This window comes from Coptis chinensis, chromosome 9, assembly GCF_015680905.1.
Source record: "Coptis chinensis isolate HL-2020 chromosome 9, ASM1568090v1, whole genome shotgun sequence".
Lineage (NCBI taxonomy): Eukaryota > Viridiplantae > Streptophyta > Magnoliopsida > Ranunculales > Ranunculaceae > Coptis > Coptis chinensis.
In genome coordinates, this window is record NC_141464.1 from 39,551,649 (window position 1) to 39,572,187 (window position 20,539).

Here is a 20,539-nt window from a genome sequence, read left to right on the forward strand (position 1 = left end):
GTCTAACTAGCTAACATTAACAAAGAGTTAAGCTTTGGTTTTTATACTTCCAGATCCAAAAATCATGCATGGGCTTGGAGCCATGTTTTGGGCCAAAGAATCAGGCCCAAAACCCAATTCTTTCAGTCCAAAAAAGCCTCTTCAGCTGCAGTTGGCTTCAACAGACTTTTCGTCCACTTCTGCTCTTCTGATTGGATCAAGGATTAGACCATTGGAAAGCTCTTTCCGAGCCGGTCGTTTTGACATAAGGTAGGCCCCATTCTAAGGTCTGAGTCCAAAGATACGGCCTTCGGAAGTTCTACTGACTTGTGTGCTGTTTCTGCCCGCGTCGACTTTTCAGTTTTTGACCGGGCTTTAGAAAGGCTTTGTCTTCTTGAATCTTGGACTTTAATCACAGAACTCCTTAGTAACTGACCTTTGCTCATTTATCTCGCTAAAGTGGCACATTTCTGCACATAATGGACTTTGAAGCCTGAAATGCATAAAAACACGTAATCAGTGTTAACTCTTAATTATTACTCACATAATTGGTCTAATAGTATGACTGTTACAGGGTTAAAACTACAGTGTTGGGCTCTTATGAAACCACCCCAAAACAGCATTTTGCTTGTCCTCAAGCAAAGATGAGAAATTAGAATAAGTGACCAAAAATGGAGTTTTATCTACTCTCGTTTCGCTGAGTGCGATTGTATTGACCATATGCAACAAGGCCTTAAACCACTAGGAATTCCTAGTGGACGAAGTTATAGCCTCGTGAGAGTTTTCCATGAAGGTACTCACAAACTTCATTTATACTACAAACGACTAAGAAATAAAACTATTGTTTCCTTTATTCATGCTCTAAATTAACTATACCTCTCACTAGCAATGCATATAGAGTAATCAAGTCGAAACCTAAGCTAATATATGCATAATAATCAATCATCTGCAATAAACATATATACAATGAGTAATACTATGAAATGCCTAGCGAGGTTAGTTTTACTGAAACTTCGAATAGCGCCCTTAGTAGGTTCTCACAATAATAGTCAAGATACAACACTCTGATTTTTCCACTCAAGTTTCATTTACTCCAATTGTGTAGTGGGCACACTTTACCTTACAATCTCAATGACAACAAGGAAGCCTGAGTCGATCAAACACATCTGCCACTTACTATCACACTAACCTATTCCTAATTGAGCTAGAGGTCTTTATTAGGTGTTGCGGGGATTAGGAGATGGGTTAAGAAGGAAGGAAATGGATATTCAAAAAGGACAAGTCTGAGATAATAGAGTCTTCAGATTATGTAACTAGAGGAAACCTTATTATTTACTTTTGCTTCTACACTTTGTTTCCATCCTTAGCCATATTTTTTTCTTTTTCTTTGGCTTTTGACTCCTTTTATTCTATTTTTTTTTTGGAGTTTTTATTTTATTTCTATTTTTATTTTTCTTTTCTTTGGATGGAAACTTCTTTTCTTTATTTTCTGAAGCAATTAACTAACTTTTGTTTTACCGCGGTGTTTTTCTCTTCTTCTTTCTTCCTCATTCTATTCTCAGACTTATCTAAATTGGGTAGGTTGATTTTTTTTTTATTTTTTTATTTATTTTTTATTATGTTTTGTTTTGTAACAGGGTAAAGGATTTGTGGTTTATGAAAGGCTAAAGAAAGGCTCGAGGGGGCTTAACTAGCGTAAAAATAATTCATAAGTTTGAATTTCTGGCTATATCGATCCAAAGAGGGCCTAAATTCTCGCTTAGGATATGGTTTAGTGATCAAGCATGTGGACGTGTGATATCTCTATCCGGATTTTACTTGTCCCTTGTGTCATTTCTCAAATGTTTTGCTCATATAAGACTTTAGGCTATATTCTCACAGGATTTGTAGAATAAGTACTCTAGCCTAGATTTCGAAAACTTCATCGCTAACAATCATCGATACTCATGTAATATATTTATAGATAGATGCAAAGATTATTACCTACATATTAACCTAAGTTTCTAAAAATTATTCTGATGCAAAAGCTACGTGAGACTTCTAGATTGTTAAGAGCATAGAGAAAGAAAACAATACCAATATTCCTAAGTGTATAGCATAACTTATTTATTTATATTTTTGAATTTTTGAAATTTTAACTAGAAAACAAATGCATATTATACATATCTATATCCTAACAGATGCCTTAATTACACGTGTTTTTATGCCCCCCCCCCAAACAAGAAGCATGCTTTGTCCTCAAAGTATTTTAAATAAAGAGGGTAGGAAAAGTACCATTGAAACGCTGCGTGAAATTCAGAACATCCGCAAAACAAAGTTAGAACGCACTAATATAGGAAATAAAACCGACGCAACTCTATAATGAAGTTCTACCCATTATGGGGTTAACAAGAATGAAATTGCTTGGGACATAAGCGGACACTAACTAGAATGAAAACTTACCTTATCTCCCCGCGATTACTCATCATCTTCCTCATCCTCTTCTTCTATAAAGAAGTGAGGTTCCTTCGCGATCTGCCATGCCATGATAATTTGCCGGCTTCCCGCCATTTATCATCTATTATTGCTAACCTATTAAGAGCCACTTGTCTGATGGGGTGTAGGGTGCAACCCGATGAGGTTGTATCCTCCACCCTTGCCAAGTCATTACACGGAAAGATCGAATAATACTATTTGTGGGTCTTACGATTAATCGGCCATAATCCAATCCGCGGAACGTGTACAAAAAGCAGGAAAGAAACATAGCATAATACGGAAATTAGAAATGGGCATAAGAAGGAACTTATGCCTCATGCTATGGGATCGAGCTAAACTAGACATCAAGGTTCGGGAAGGTCATGACACATACGCCCCGCGGGCTAAAGCAAGGAAGACGCTGCAAGTGGCATCATTCACGTAAGAAAAAATGCCATTCCCTAAAATGTTTAGCATGATCCAAAACATAACAGTTCTTATGTTCATGGACAAAGCTACCAAAGGCGACGTTATATTCCCTTGGTCCTCGATACGAAAAATGCCCGCCATACGACTCATGCAAAAACTCATAAGTGTAGACATACATATTATCTACCCAATAACACCATGGGTCTTGTATTTCAGCGGCATAGCAAGTCCAAGAACAAATGCTAGCAAGAACCTCGGTAATTTCCATTGGTTCATTATCAATGTTGATGGAGAACACTTGTTCTCCATCCGGTCTTTCAAAGAAAATGCAGTTATCGTAAAAAAAAGATGCTAGTGTTGGAGAATAAAGTGCATCGTCTTACCATAAGCGATTCCCGCCTACATATGTGATAATCGCTTCATAAAACCAAACACCGTAAGTAGTGTGTGGAACAAATCTTCGAAAAGACTGTTCGGTATCAATGTAGGAGATGTCATCTCAAAATTATGCTCAAATAGCTGCGAATGATTTGGGAACAACCCGCACAAACTAGAATTTTTCTGGTCCACGGAAGTCGTATGTGAGTCGCGATCTACTACGCTGAAAAGCGCTCTCAAGATTTTGAATTCCAGTGTTTGAGCTGGTCACGCTCACCTTGAAGGAGTGCGCCTCAAAAAAATTTGAAAAAATGTAGAGTGGCCTGGCGCCTCCTCAAGCGCAAAAGCGCCTCGAGGTGTTGAAGATCGGAAAAATGAGACGAAACGTGGGAATCGTGGGAGTGAAAGGTGAGTGATGGAGGTTAGGTGTAGTGTGAGTTGTGAGTGTAGAATGAATGACGTTTATATAGGTTTTAAGTTGCTAAAACGGATCGGGAAGTTGCCAAAAAGTTTTTACGGCAGTTTCCGGAAATCCTAAAATTTCTAAACCCGAAAACGGAAACAACTCATATTCTTGATTCTAAAACAAACCTAGTATCTTTTAGGTTGAATTTAGGATAGAATCTACCTATTTAATCGAGATTTCATCCTACCATGATACTTATTCATAGATTTGCCTAAACGGCCATATTTTCACTTTGACTCCACAATAACGTCTAAAACGAGGGTCATATAAAAATCATGCTGGAATAGATAACACCACCCCCAAACAATTTGGGAAGGTGGGATCAATATTAAATAACCACGTACAATGAAAATAATCTCATTATATTAAAATTTTCATTCGAAGTACATTTCACTACAAAATTCAAATTACGGAATTAAACTTACATTAAAATAAATAACAATAATGAAACTACAAATAAACATCAAACGATACTATCCCTAACCACTTTGGTACGGTAGATGGCACACGCCGAGATGGCTCCCCGAGCTCCGATGGGCCGACACCATTCGCCTTTTCGGCGACGACGCCGTGCCTCAATGGTGTGTCCTCAGAAGGAGAATCCTCGTGAGGTGGGAATCGTGCAAGAATGTCGGCCCGAAATTGGCGCCCGAAGCTTCTAGCTCGCCCTCATCTGTTCCCACCACTCGCCCTCCGGCTGGATCGGATCTCAAAGTTATGATGATATAGTAGCGTCGAGAGTCCGGAGGTCTTCGCAGATAGTGTTGAGTGAACGCATGCCACGATGAATTACGGCCATGCGTTCTGCATCTGACCAACACCTCTCCAGGGCATCCACATCAAAACAAGTCAAGTCCTCCTCATCCTTCGAGGCATTCTCATTTCCCCCATCCTCCTCGGCATTCTCATTTCCACCATCCTCCTCGTCCTCTATCCTATCCTCAGGCAACCTCCAAACTTGTTGGACACAATCCTTAGAGATGCGAGGATTTCGGTGTAGGGTGATGTAAGACCTATCGACGGAGTCGCTCTCAACTTCAATGATGATCTTGGTTATCAACACGGGGGAGAGGTGCAACAGCCTTCCCTACTCCCCTAATCATGCTAAGCAAAACTCCAAGATACGAGAACTTCGTACTTCGCTCCCCGAGTATCCATAAAATGTGGAGGCAGTTCGGACCGATGTCGCCGACCTTCTCCTTCCCCAGGGCGTTCGACCAATCCATCGAAATGCGCCCCCGGTTGGTTCCTTCACGAGGATGCTCGGCGAACAATCGCGATCTCGCATTGTAGTTCCCTTCGTAATCATCCGCGCGCATCAACGGCTCTACCCCATTATATTGGGATTCCTGTAACATGACATCCAGATGGATTCTAGGCGGAATGCCTAGAATCTCGGCCAACAACCCAGTAGTTACTTCCTTCCTCCTCTTCGCCACCATAACAAAAATTCTAGTCCCCTCCAACTCCCTCGTGTTGTAGAACCATCGGACTAAGTCTTCGTGGTAAAAGGTTTCGGTCGAGTACCACAACCTATTCCAGTCTCTACTGATCATTTCATCACCGTAAAACGGCGTGAAGTGGTCGCCAGTAAATGCTTGCTCCAGCAAAATTCGACGTTGTTGAGCCATTTTAGTGTTTGGAATGTAGTGGGGGTTTAAATGGGATATGGTGTTGGAATTTGAGTCGACCGACTGAAATAAACAGTGGTGGTGGCGCGACAGCTTAAATTTTTTAATTTTCATGGGTTTTTGGTGATGTAAGTTGGTGGATTTGGTGGTGGTTTGGTTTTAGAGAAGATTTGGACTTGATTTGAATCTGGGCGTGGGTTTAATTAGGTTTCTTGTTTAATTTTTGGATTTAGGTTTTGAAGTTTTGGTTTTGTTTGATAATGGTGGTTTGAGAAAATGAAGGACAACTATTGGTGTGGAGCAAGGGCGCGGGTGCGCGCGGGTTTGGGCCCAAGCCCAATTCGAAATTTTTGAATTTTTCGATTTTTCACGAAACTTCAAACTAAAATTGTCGCTTCGTTACCGGTCCGATTTTTGCGAATGAGATATGGAAATGATCAGGAGAGAATTTCCAATCCAATGATCCATAAAACACTCTATTCCGACCGTGGATGACATATAAGATAGTGGAAATTGCCTCGAAGTGCGGGCATGACGTACGTTATGCGAACGACTGAACTCTAAATTCATAGATTATGTCAACCCGATCGAAATACAATTAAACGGCCTAAGCAACTCTAATGGGGCATAAAACATTCTAAGACGGAAACACGAACACCCCACCCCCAAACAAATTTTTTACAACAAAGTTTAGAAAATTTGTTTTTTAAGTGGGTCTTTTAAAGTCAGATTCCCGAGACTTCCTAGATTACTATGTTTATTCTTTAATATATATATATATATATATATATATATATATATATATATATACTTTTATAATGAAAAACAATAAGCAAGAAAGACATAAGTCACCCCATAGAGAAACATGACTAAAAAATCCGAGAAAACATGCAAGAGTGGAAATCGTGAATTATGTTAAACGTGGACTTAGGATCCGGTACTTACAGCCACACATTCCATAGGGAGGGCCCGATTACCTTAATGGTGCACTCACCAATATATGGAAATGAAAGGAAATGCACCAAACACAAAAGTTGAGTCGTTTATAGTCAGATACTCGAGACTTTATCTAAACATATGTATGAACATGCAGTTTATCATATATGAACAACCGAAATAGTTGTGGATCATTCCATAAATAAATATCACAGAAAACATATCCAAACACAATCAAGCACCAAGATTTCCTATGACGCAACCTAGTGAAATGAAAGCGAAGTCGGATAACCCTATAACGTAACCTAGCATGCACATTCTTTTTCATTTTTGAACGAGAGGGTAAAAAATCCGAGAAAACATACAAGAGTGGAAATCGTGAATTATGTTAAACGTGGACTTAGGATCCGGTACTTACAGCCACACACTCCATAGGGAGGGCCCGGTTACCTTAATGGTGCACTCACCAATATATGGAAATGAAAAGGAAATGCACCAAACACAAAAGTTGAGTCTTTTATAGTCAAATACTGAGACTTTATCTAAACATATGTATGAACATGCAGTTTATCATATATCAACAACCGAAATAGTTGTGGATCATTCCATAAATAAATATCACAGAAAACATATCCAAACACAATCAAGCACCAAGATTTCCTATGACGCAACCTAGTGAAATGAAAGCGAAGTCGGATAACCCTATAACGTAACCTAGCATGCACCTTCTTTTTCATTTTTGAACGAGAGGGTGTTCTAGTGAATAATTGTGGAAAAGTGAATGGTTGTGGATAATATGGTGGATATGGATAAGTTGTAGAAGGAAAGCATGTAAATAATGAGGATGTGGGTTTAGCACAAAACTCATTCATGGTGTGTGTAGGGACTGTTTCAAGTCTGAAAATGAAGGTGTCAAATGTTTTGTTCTTCTGAAGTATTTGTTTACTAGGTGGATTTAAAAAATTATGAAGTACAGAAGAAACAAAAGGATCGAGTGCAAACTCGAGATTCCTTTGAAAGGGTGGAAGGAAGGGAGTCGAGGTGGATGTTGTGCAAAGTAGTTCTTGATAGGGTGAATCATCACCTGCTCTAAGAAACTCATCGAATTCCTCATCTAGATTGGTCATATCCACGTTACTATGATAGTCCTCTATATCTTTGAGAAAGTCATCTATCTCATCCTCATCCGTAATATGTGTATCGACTAGTGTAGGGATGAAAATGTTGGAGTCTGAACTTCCAAAGGAAAGAAATTTGGGCATATGATTATTATGGAACGTGTTGTTGAAATAATCTTGAGCAAAGCTCTCGATCATGCTAACCTCTCCATCCATAGACGAATTGGGTAAATGTGTCTTTGTTTTAAAAACATTTACTTCAACAGCAAGATGGCCAAAAGACATGGACATTGAACCATCGCGGCAATTAATGAGCGCATTGGCAGTTGCTAGGAAAGGACGCCCGAAGATGATCGGGACAGAGTCGTTAGCGACTTCTGTATCGAGGATGACAAAATCAGTTGGATAGTAAAAATCCTGAACTTTTACCAGCACATTTTCGACCACACCCTTAGGATACTTAATAGACCGATCAGCTAATTGCAACGTCATTTTAGTGGGTTGCATCTCGTCTAGACCTATTTGTTTATACAAATAAAATGGGAGTAAGTTAACACTAGCCCCCGTGTCTAATAACGCCGTCGTCGTGATAAGAATCTCCTAAGGTGCATTATGACAAAGAGGGATCGACCGGGTCCTTGTACTTAACAATTCCATTATGTTCGATAGAGTTGGGAATTGTTCGTTAAAAATCGCCTTTTGGTATATTGGTCTTACGCCTAGTAGTACACAACTCCTTAAGAAACTTAGCATGGTGTGGTAGCTTTTAATAGCTTCGAGGAAGGAAAGGTTTATAGTTAGATTCTTGAAAATGTCTCTAATCTCCTCATAATTAGTATCTCTAGTTAATAATGCTAAATTTTTATGGAAACGGTGGTTTCGTCTATATTTAGCAATGGTATCACCCTCGAAGTTTAACCGTGGGCTTTGTTTTTTTAGGTTGTGTTGTGAATCGGTACCTCTACGCTGGTAGGCTCTTCAGTTCTATTTCGGTATCTAGTAAAATAGCAGGTGTAGGGGCTACTGGTGGGGTAACTATAGGCATAGTTACTTTGTTATCAACTACTCTGCCAGAATGGAGAGTGGTGATGGCCTTTAGCTAACCTACATTTTTATATTCATTACTAGTATTATCGGCTACCTCAAAGGCTGTGTTTGTTGTTTTAGGAGTAGGTATTGCGTGACCTGGAAACACACCTTTGGGTTGGGCTTTATCTTGGGCCAACTGTTGGGTTAAATTATTAACGGATTGTAGAAGCTGTTGGTTAGATTGAGCCATGGTTTGGAAAAGTTTTTGGCTCACTTGTATGAAGGTGTCAAGACGATCCGGTTGTGTGGGTGTAGTAGTCACGGGTGGTGTGACTGGAACTATTTCACGTGAATTATTTATGGGTGGATTTTGATAATTATTATTTACCGGAACGATACCTCTATTAGCATTATAATTATTATAACTACCTTGACCTTGTACTTGACCTTGTCGAGGTTGCACTTGGTTGTTGTAATTATTAAAATTACCCTGACCCTGTCCTTGTCGTGGTGGAACTTGGTTAAAACTGTGCGTTGGCCTAACATATTGATTATTGTACCCTGGAGGTGTGGCGTGTTGGTTATTTCTCCAACTGAAGTTGGGATTTTGTCTCGAAGGGGCGTTAGGTTCACTACTAATGGAACAAGCCTGTTCATAGGCTATAGGGGACGATTAAAGTCGGGATGCTCGTGGCTCCAAATGAAACTACATGAATTTGAATTTATGTTCATGATGGGGATATGCTTTTGTTGAACGTAAATGGCCTCTACCTTTTAGTGAGTGATTGATTAGAGTTTTTAAGCTCGGGATCGTGTTTAATTTCAAACATACCGGGCGGCCTTAACTGTATTTGATGAACTAGCGGAGCGGTGGATATCGCCACTACCCCCAGTTTGTTATTTAAGCTTAGTTTGATCCTCTAAAATTTATAAGCCTCCGAGGCTCCTTTGCTTAAGAAATTACCCCCATTCATTATGTCGAGGACTTCTTTATGGTGATGTTGAAGTCCTTTTGAAAAAGGCACGAACTAACGTCTTTCGCTTCGCTAAGTTATGATGTGGACACTCTATAAGGAGATCGGTGAAACGATTCCAAGCCTCTGAAAATGATTCATGAGAATTTTGTCGAAAAGAAATGAATCTTGGAAAGCATCTCATCCGTCTTTAGGGGTGGGTAAAATGTTCCATAAACAAACAACAAGTTTAGCCCACGAGTCCACGTAATTAGGTGTTTGGGCAGTTAACCAAGACGCCGCCTTATTGGCTAAGGTGAAAGGGAATACCCTGAGTTTAATTTGTTCCGCACCAACCGTAGGATGGTGGAATGTTGTTAGGACTTGTTCAATCCTACGCATGTGCTGATAGGGTTTTTCATGGTCTAAACCGTGAAAAATGGGTAACAAATTAAAAATATTTGGGGGGATTTGGAAATCCCCCACTGGGTCTGCTAGAACGATGCAAGATTTGGGGATATTGCTCAAGGCTTTATAAAAGTCCGAGAGAGGAGTCTCTCCTTCGTCGGGCATTGTGTCAGGTGGTGTGTGTGAAATAGTAGCTAGAGGTGTAGTAGATGGTATACTAGATAGAATCGTTTGTTGACGTTGTTGTGTTTTTGTTCAACCAGACCTTAATCTCATACAAGGCTAAGACCAAATTTAGCTAAACACATCAACACTCCAAACAATTCTGATATACTAGTATAAACCTCTAACAGGAGATGCGAGGTGCGGAAGAAAGGAATACCGATTGCGTCCTTGCTTCGCTTATGAATAAGCGTCTTGTTTACGCGTGTTCGGTGTATATAACTAGTTAGAACACCGAAAAACTTGAAAAATCGGGTTCGAATCAAACCTGTGGAAATTCGGCAAAAGTCATTTCGAGTGGCAAAGTGGTGCGCTTAGAGGGCGTGGTCGCTCCGTGTAACTCAAGTTCTGTGTTTTAGGGTAGGTCGCTCAAGGTTTCAGGCTTATGGTTTAGTGCTTCGCTTTGGCTTGATGGTCGCGCTCGGTTTTTCGCGGAACTTTTCAATGCTGAAACGGACAACCACAGTATGAATCAAACAAGGGTGGGTAGGTTTAATGGGACTTTAAGAAAAGTACTTATACTACGAAAACAATGCGAAAGTGAAACTAAGATGGTAGCGGCGCCATTTGATAAACCATAAAAATGCCTAGTTTACCTACGAAATGAACGATGAAACTCAAAACGTAAGTAAACTAAAACTATTTATGTGCCTATATTTATCAAAGATTTCTACTCTCAATCCTATGAGATATAATGGAGTAGAGTGATTCGTTCCACTCCTAGTCCTTCCATCTTTGTGTTCTCTCACGTATAAGTACTTTAACTCTAAAGTCTAATGAGATTTTTGGCAACTAGACTTTAACTACCCACAAGATGCAACTAGTCGACTATTAGAACTACTATGGGAATGCTTCGCGTGATTCTATGATAAGGAGTTAGAGGGGATTGATTCCACCTTAACTCGACTTAATCCTACTAACGAAATCGTCAGAATCAATTAACGAATCGCCCAGCAAACAATATGTAGGGATGTCCAAACGGGTACCCGACCGGCCCGAACCCGATTTTTCGGTTTTGAACGTATCGGGTTACCGCCCCACTTTTTTCGGGTCGGGGTCGGGGTATTTTTGTTGGATACATGTGACCAAACCCTACCCTAACCCTATTTGGTAATTGGGTACCCGGGTTCGGTTCGGGTTTCGGGTATGGTAAAACCCAAAATATATGAAATAAAAAGAATATTAAATCTCTTCATCGTGAACGTCATTTTCGGTTATTAGATCTCAAGAAAAACCTCTTTTTCATCTAATTAATCAAAAGTCATCTTCTTTTATTGGATTTGATCTCGTTTTAACTTTAACATCGTAAAACCACCCAACATCAAAGATTCAAAACAATAGTTGTTTTTTTAAAGCAAAAGAAGAGAAAAGTTCAAAAGCAAGCAATTCCAAGACAATAACTCAATAAGATTGATGGTTTTTTGGAGTTTCGACTTCTTGTGGTGGTGTGAATCGACACCCGTTAATTTGACAATAAGATTGATGGCTTTTGGGAGTTTCTTTCTTGTGGTGGTGTGAATCGACCTCGTTGATTTGCTCGACCTTGGTGACCACATTTAGAAAGAGATATTTGAGGAGGTGCCGCAAATTTTCTCGAGTGAATGCAAATTTAGCAAAGACCATCAAACCTACCAATCTCTTCATCATGAACGTGTGATTGGGTTGTCTTGTTCTTGGGGAGTTGTTGGAGGGAAGAGAAAGAGTAGTAAGGGTACCTGCAGTCCAGGTAATTTGTCTTGAAGACCAAAAGTAAATAGTAATGAGCAAAAGACTAAAAGTTTGTTGAAGATAAATAGATAATAAATGAAAATATAGTTGTTGGGAATTATGGTCCAGTTCAGTTCCATTTTACCCTATATAACCGGGTTTTGGGTTCGGGTTCGGTCGATATGGTTTCGGCTTTTAACCCTTTTAATCGGGTTTAGGGCCAAATTATCGGGTCGGGTTCGGTCGGTCCGGGTTTAGATAGTGTGACCAAACCCGACCCTATGTATTTCGGTCAGGTTCGGGTTCGGGTTTTGTCGGGCTCGGTGGGGTTCGGTCGGTTTTTTTTCGGGTTTTGGGCGGGTTTCGGTTTCGCAGAATGGACATCCCTAACAATATGGTTACTCCTAATCCCTAATTACACATGGCATTTCTACCAATTCATAACTAGTATGTGAACGATTAAACCCATTCTCATGGTGAACTAATCGCTTTCTAGAGTGGAAAGGAAATTACTTAACGACTTTACGATAATTGGAATCAAACTTTCATTAAGGCTTCAAACCCCTCAATGGAGGTTTAGCCGAGAATCATCACGCTTATCATTCCCAATGGAATTCAAACAAGACATCATATAAAGATTGAAACTTTGCTTGTTTAAACCCAATTCAAAACTACTAATGCAATAATTGAATTAAACTAATAATGGCAATTACTTGAATCTACGAATTGAAACTAAACAATTAATGGAAATGAAACTAACTTATGGAGAATACTATTCTATTAATCTAATGAATAATAAAACAATGATTCAAATACTAAATTAATAATCTAACTAATCTAAGTCTAGCTATCTACGTAATAAGGGAAATTAGATCTAAACAATTGTAAATGACAAGAATCGAAATTGACAAACTAGCTATTTTATTTATCAAACTAATGAAGAATAATTATTCTAAGAGTTTAATCTAAAACAATAATTTAATTTAAACTAAACTTAATTTTATTATATGAAAACTAGATCTATAATTATCTATAGTTTTAGGTCTAACTAGCTAACATTAACAAAGAGTTAAGCTTTGGTTTTTATACTTCCAGATCCAAAAATCATGCATGGGCTTGGAGCCATGTTTTGGGCCAGAGAATCAGGCCCAAAACCCAATTCTTTCAGTCCAAAAAGGCCTCTTCAGCTGCAGTTGGCTTCAATAGACTTTTCGTCCACTTCTGCTTCTCTGATTGGATGAAGACTTAGACCATTGGAAAGCTCTTTCCGAGCCGGTCGTTTTGACATAAGGTAGGCCCCATTCCGAGGTCTGAGTCCAAAGATACGGGCCTTCGGAAGTTCTCACGACTTGTGTCTTTTTTACGCCCAGCGTCGACTTTTCAGCTTTTGACCGGGCTTTAGAAAGGCTTTGTTCTTGAATCTTGGCCTTTAATCACGGAACTCCTTAGTAACCGACCTTTGCTCCTTTATCTCGCTAAAGTGGCACATTTCTGCACATAATGGACTTTGAAGCCTGAAATGCATAAAAACACGTAATCAGTATTAACTCTTAATTATTACTCACATAATTGGTCTAATAGTATGACTATTACAGGGTTAAAACTACAGTTTTGGGCTCTTATCATCACCTCAGAGAATACTCGCCTGGAGTTGTCGATGAAACTGGGTTTCGCGGCTTCAAACAACGAATCTGAGTATGAGGCAGTGATAGCGGGGATGGATTTGGCCAAGGACTTGGGGGTGTGTGAACTAACGGTATATTCGGATTTGAATTTGGTAATATGTCAAGCCAATGGAAGATTCATGGCACGGTGTCCTAGGATGGCAAAGTACCTAGAGGTATTATAGAGAAAGGTAGGAGAATTTGAGAAAGTCAGTTTTGCTCACCTGGGCCCGGGAGAGAACAGACATGTCGACGCATTAGCGTATGTTGCCGTAGTGCTCCCTAGAATCGAAGGTAGATCTATCGAAGTCAGGGTGTTAAGTTAACCAAGCACCATGGAGAACCAGGAGGTGTGTTTGACCACTGAGCAAGAGCAGGGATGGATGGAACCCATCAAAAGTTATCTATCGGGGGTAGATACAGGAGACAAAGGTGAAAGAAGGAGGATGGAACAGAGGTCAATGAGATATGTTCTGATAGACGGGGAGTTATATCAGCGGAGCGTTAGCAGACCACTTTTGAGATGCCTGGGGCCGCAGAAAGCACAAGTGGTGTTGGGAGAGGTTCACGATGGGGATTGTGGAAGCCACTCAGCAGGAAGGTCGATGGCACACCGGTTACTATCGCAAGGGTACTTCTAGCCCCACATGAAGAAAGATGCGATTGAGTATGCCAAGAGGTGCCGGAAATGTCAGACCTTTGCGCTGTTGATACATTCACCTGCAGAACCATTGCACAAGGTCTTTAGCCCGTGGCCATTAGCTATGTGGGCGTTGGATGTTGTCGGGCCTCTGCCTATGGCCCGTGGCAAAAGGAGGTTTATGCTGGCCGGGACGGATTATTTTATGAAATGGGTTGATGGTGTGGCTCTGCAGCAGGTGAAGGAGGAACATGTGAGAAAGTTTTTATGGGAGAATATAATATGCCGGTTTGGGCTACCACATACCATCATCGCGGACAACGGTACTCAGTTCACGGGGGGAAAAGTGAGAGCCTTCCTCCAAACCTACAAAGTGAAGCAAGGTTTTTCAGCCCCTTACAATCCCGAGGGGAATGGACAAGCAGAGTTTTCTAACAAAGTAATCATGGATAATTTAAAGAAAAAGTTGGAGGAGCACAAAGGGTGCTGGGTAAATGAGTTAAACCATGTATTGTGGGCGTATCGCATGACATTGCGGACATCTATAGGAGAATCCCCGTTCGTGATGGCCTATGGAGTGGAGGCAGTGATACCGGTGGAAATGATGGCTCCAACGACTAGAACCAAGGCGGTGGAGACAGGGGTTAATGAGAAAATACTAGCCGAGGAATTGAAACTCACAGAGGAGAGGAGAGACACTATGCGTATCAGATTGGAAGAGTATCACCGGAGGTTGCAAAGGCAGTATAACAAGCGGGTGAAGCCGCGGACATTTCATGTTGGAGACCGGGTACTTTGGAGGGTGACCCTAGCCACCAAGGAAGAGACAAACGGGAAGTTGGGACCCAACTGGGAGGGACCATACACCATGGTGGAGGCAGGAATGTCCGAGACCTACAGGTTGCAGACACCCCAAGGGGAGAACATCAAGCGGCCGTGGAACATCAGGATGCTGAAGGAATTCCATGAGTAACTTTTGTTATGAGTGCTTTTAATTAAAGAAAATTGTATTTGCTTCATTCAAGCCTTGTAATGTTATTTTGAATTAGCTACTATGTTAATGAAAGCAATAGCCAATTTCCTCCATCTGATGAATGTGCGTCGGTTCATGTGTGTATTAGGCCAGGAGCAACGGATAATGGGTTCCAACCTCAATACCGACCTCTTAGGAAACTTGGGGCAAGCTGAGTGGCCCGGACATACTCAGCTGCCCACAACATATCCATGGTCAACTTGGGGGCACGCTGAGTGGCCCGGGCATAGTTAGCGGCCCTCAACATCTCCTTAGGCAACTTGGGAGCAAGTTGAGTGGCCCGGGCATACTCAGCTGCCCTCAACACTTCCACGGCCAACTTGGGGGCACGCTGAGTGGCCCGGGCATACTCAGCGGCCCTCAACATGTCCTTAGGCAACTTGGGGGCAAGCTGAGTGGCCCGAGCATACTTAGCTGCCCTCAACACCTCCACGGCCAACTTAGGGGCACGCTGAGTGGCCCGGGCATACTCAGTGGCCCTCAACATCTCCTTAGGCAACTTCGGGGCAAGTTGAGTGGCCTGGGCATACTCAGCTACCCTCAACACCTCTACGGCCAACTTGGGGGCATGCTGAGTGGCCCGGGGGGTACTCAGTGGCCCTCAACATCTCCACAGTTGACTTGGGGGGGAGCAAGCTGAGTGGTCCGGGCATACTCGGCAGCCATCGTATGCCAGGTGTAAACGCCACTGTGAAACAAGGCAATAAATAAACATGGAGGGACGACAACACATTACAAAAGATGAACACGTGGATTGCAATGAGTTTTCACTAAACATGAGTTAAACAAGAAGTAGAGACCCACCACGATCTGCTGGGACTACCCAGAAATCCAGACCCAGGGTTGAAACAAAAAACTGAATCATCAAAGATCAAATCTAAATTGGGTAACAGGCTAAGCCAACTGATAAAGAGAAATTTAAGTATGCTTCATTTCAGATCGCCTAAGGCGTCTGCTTGCAGGCCACCCTCCTCCACCGCTTCGGTGGATTCGTCCACATCAATGGGAGACGAGGACACCCCAGGAGTGGCAACGGCTTCCGTCTCAGGAGCAGGGGAGATGGCCACAGATTTGGTGGGAATCAAAGCAGGAGACGGGTCGGGGAGAAAACGCCCGGCGGTAGTGAGAGCTTCCAGCTGTTGGTTCAGTTCTCAGGCTATCTTCTTGGCGGCCAGGACCTTGAAGTGTTCAGCGCGCCTTTCAGTGACTGCTCCAAGTCTGCTTGAGCAACGGTTCTATCAGCTTCCCTCTGACTCTCCAGCTGAGAGGCAACACCGGCCACATAGTCCTTGTAGGCTTGCTCGGCGCGCTAGAGCTCCTTATGATGTTTGAGGGCCGTGAGATGAGCGTCATCTCTTTCCTTCTCCAGTTGGGTACATTTCGCTTTCCACCCAATTGGCCCATGAATCTCAGCCTTCACAGATTCAAACGCGTCCAGGGTGTTGGTTAGACCGCGAATCACATAACCCACATCCAGGCTTAGCTGAAGATACAGGTAAAGTTAGAGAAAAATAAGCAATAAAGAAGGAAAGGAGAGGGATGGGGGACATACCCGTTCCCAGCCAGTGTAGATCGCCGCTCGGTGGGAGGCGAAGGAGCCAGAATCCCCATAAACTTGATCCCTAGGGAGGTATGAACTAAAGAAAAGAGACGCAACCACCACTGGATTATCCAGAGCGGAGTCACGAGTGGCGACGTTGTGGTCTCTGGCCTTGAATTGAGGATGCCAGATTTCTGTAGGCCCTTCGGGCAGGGGACCAATAGGGACCGCCTCTTTTTCAGTACGGCGGGAAGATGGCCGCGGTGATGTTGGCCGAGAGGTCGGAGCGGCGGCATCAGGGGCAGTAGTCTTGGCCTTCTTGGTAGGAAGGCCCTTGGCTGCGCTGTGTTTTTGGGCGCCTTGCCATCAGAATCGCTGTCCCACTACTTGAGTTTGGTAACATCCATATTTTCAGAGGTGCCTACCGGGGGGTCAAAATCGTCTTCCCAATTAGCTATGGAAGAATAAGACTTGGGGAGTGTAATAGGAGGGATTGAGAAAGAGCCAACTGAGGGCTTACGAGTCTGAGAGGCTGCAGCCTTTCGGGCGAGAGCTTGGCTATGGAAGTTATTTGTGGTATACCCGAAGGACCGATGAACTAGTGTGTTCGCTTTCCATTTCTTGGGGGGAGACGGTTTGGGTTTCCTCTCTTTGGGCGAGGGCAGAAGGTATAGAGGGCCGCGGTATTTGCCAATGTCCTTAAGGGAAGGGTCCCGGAGAATCGGACTCCCTTTGTCTGGGTCGATGCCGAGGATGTCGCACTGGCTGACCCTTAGGTTGCGGCTGGTGAAAATCTCAAAGGAAACACCAGTGTATATTTGGGAGTGGGAATCCGGGTTCTAACCTGAAAAGCAGAGGAAAAGACATGTCAAGGAGATAACCATGCATGAAGCAAACAAAGCAATAGACTCCACTCATTGCGGCGGAGAAATTGGGATTGCCTCAAGGACAGTTCAGGGGGAAGATCAGCAGAAAGGAAGTTCCCAGACACATATAGGGGATAGTGATGCCAAACCTTGTCGGAAGTGGTGACACGGATGACAAACGACTTCTTCTGCGGATGCACGTAGAAAGATTGATACCCCACACTCCCGAACTTGGTGCTTTTCTTGATAAAATAATGGGAAGTGATGTCTTGAAGGGAAATCCGTAGGGTATTCATGGTATTGTAATGATTGGCAGCGAACATGATTCGCCAAAAGTTGTCGATGCCTTGACATAGTGGAATGTTAAAGTGGTTGCAGACATCTACATCTAACAAAGATAAGGGGAAGCGGAGGCCAGCCGCTATTTGCCCCACGGTTGCTACCAAAAACCCAGGCCGCGGTGGTACTAGATGAGGAAAATGAGTGACCCCAGGCACGTGTTCTAAGACCACGTCCTCAGGAATATCGTAGGCAGCCTGCTTAGTGGACATATTAGGTCTGCGGTAGTGAGATGGAGGGGGAGGTAGCGCGGAGGGTCTACCAGAGGTGGATGGGGCAGCAGCCCCATGTGTCGACTCAGTGGAAAGAGATTCTGGGTGGTCGGCGGAGTGGCCGGAAAATCCAGACTCTGCGGCAGATTTGACTGATTAGGAGGTCGGGGACCCAGATCTAGTAGATCTGGTAGCAGAGGAGCCGCTAGACTCGGAGTCAGACATGGCACTGGAAAGGGACGGAAAAGACCAGAGTGAGGGGAGGCACCTAATGAAGGAGGGAACGAATGGAGGGCAGCAGGAGAGAGAGGGGCATGAAAGAAAATGGAACTAAAAAGTGACCAACAAACTTACAATAGAAAGAAAAGAAGACTAAGGGATGTAGATGCAAACCTGAATAGGAAGGGCGATCGTGGTGTAGAGTGGGAGCGGGATGCAAGGGTAGCTTCACCGGTGGAAGTAGGATCAAAGCAAGGAGCTCGCTAGGAAGGAAATGAAAGAAAAATGGTGCGAGAAAAACGAAGAAGGCAGCAAGCGAAAAGAAAAGTGAAGAGTCGGGAAGAGGGAGGGGTGCGTAATAAGAGTGTTGGAAATGAAAAAAAAATGAAATGAAAAAACATATGATCTTAGTGGTGAATATTTATGTTCATACATCTCGCAACAAGGAAATGAAAAAAAAAATGAAGTTGGAATCAAACCTATTCAAGAGGCATTGTTGGCAATATTTGATACAACAAGGCTTATTATTATTTCTCTGGTTCTTAAAGTAAGCCAACAAACAAGATTTCTTTGTCGACACTACATCAACCAATCAATCAGTTATATCAAAATCATCAAATTAACAAACAAAATCTCAACAAATCAATTTACCTGGTGACACGTCTTTAAGAGTCCAAAGACTTGATCTTTATCACATTTGACTCGTTTTGAAGAACAACGAATGGGAGATGGGTTTCGCTTGGTGTCAACCTAGCTGGGTTTGATTTTTGGGTGGAAATTTTGGGTTATTCTAATTTTCGATTTCCAGTAGTGGAGGAGAGAGAAAGAGAGAGAGAGCGCGTGAAGTTAAGGGTTTTTTTATCACAGAATAAAAATGAAATTTGGGAAAGAAATAATTAAATTTACCAGAATACCCCTACTCTATTTAGATTTGGCCTTTGATTTCTGATTTAGATTTGGTGATCCAATGGCCGAAATTTTGTTGTTTGATTGTTGTCTACGAAATTGATGTCTACCTAGCCGGACCGAGGTAGGGAGATCATCTCCACAAAAAACCTAGGTCGTAATTCTTTTGTATGTCGAAAATGTGGCTATAATGTGCGCATAAGAATATGGCTCTCTCTCTCTCTCTCTCTCTCTCTCTCTCTCTCTCTCTCTCTCTCTCTATATATATATATATATATATATATATATATATATATATATATATATATATATATATATATATATATATAGGCACATTCTAGGAACTTGTCTAGGGCCGGCCCTGGAAACTCAGGGTCGCCCCTGGTTATAAGTATTCTTAGTGTATTAGGTGTAGCTAGATCGATTTGCCTTTTACACAAAATGTTACTCCGTAATTTGTACAGAGTAAATTGAACTTTATGGTCAAAGTCACTTGCTTGGTAGCCTATGGAATTAACCTTAACACTACATTTGCAGTTTTTAACAGTGTTGTAAAGGATGCTTTTGGTTCTCCTTACAAATGTAGGCTTGATGAAGGGATTAGGATAATTGGATTGAGTTGATTGAGTTCGTATGAATGAACTGCCTACGTATCAAGTTCTCTCTCTGGGGGGACTTAAATCAAGTCAGACGTAGTTCCTCATCCTCTTTATATAGGTAAGATGCCCATGTCTCATGCTCTCCCACTTCAGGTCAAATCCATGTCTTTAGGTCTCTTATGAGCCATAATGGCGAGTTATGGAGAATCAATGAGCTACGTGCCTGAAGCTTCGGTCTTAATGGGTGTAATAAAGGCTTACATTACGAGCCATTGTAGAGAGAGAGGAGTGAGCGCTATGGAGGTCGCTTCTTAATAAGATCGCTTACTTGACTCGAGTCACTATGAAGCGAGCTTGAAGGTCGAGTATGGGAGATCGGTTGGTGGTGACATCACTCTGGGCATGAGTTGTGGAGGTTGCTTGCCTGAGTTGAGTCACTATGAAGCGAGCTTTGAGGACGAGGATACAAGGTCGGTCGTTAGCTCTGTATGTGCTGGACAGGTGTGTGGTATTCATTGGATGTGAATATTACTCCCTCACGCAGCCCTATCTCAGTAGGTCGTTTAGTACTTTTTAACGATCTACTGAGAGAGAACGTTTGCACGTGTGTAGCATGTATGTGGAATAATAACCGCCTCGTTTTGTGGACGTTGAAAAGACAAGTCGTAAGAAGACGTGTCGGGTAGGGTTCAGTGCAATGATGGTCTGGATTGAGAACTGAACAGGCATCGTGTATAAGACGGTTTGGGAAACTAGAGAGTTATTGTTTTGCTTCATTTTCTTCAGATTGTTAAGATCGTTGAGTGCTCAG

At 42.3% G+C, this 20,539-nt stretch overlaps 1 pseudogene; it reads left to right on the forward strand.

The window, feature by feature from the left end:
- The first annotated feature begins 9,468 nt into the window (after positions 1-9,468).
- Positions 9,469-9,563, forward strand: LOC147475941 (small nucleolar RNA R71; annotated as a pseudogene).
- The last annotated feature ends 10,976 nt before the right edge of the window (positions 9,564-20,539 follow it).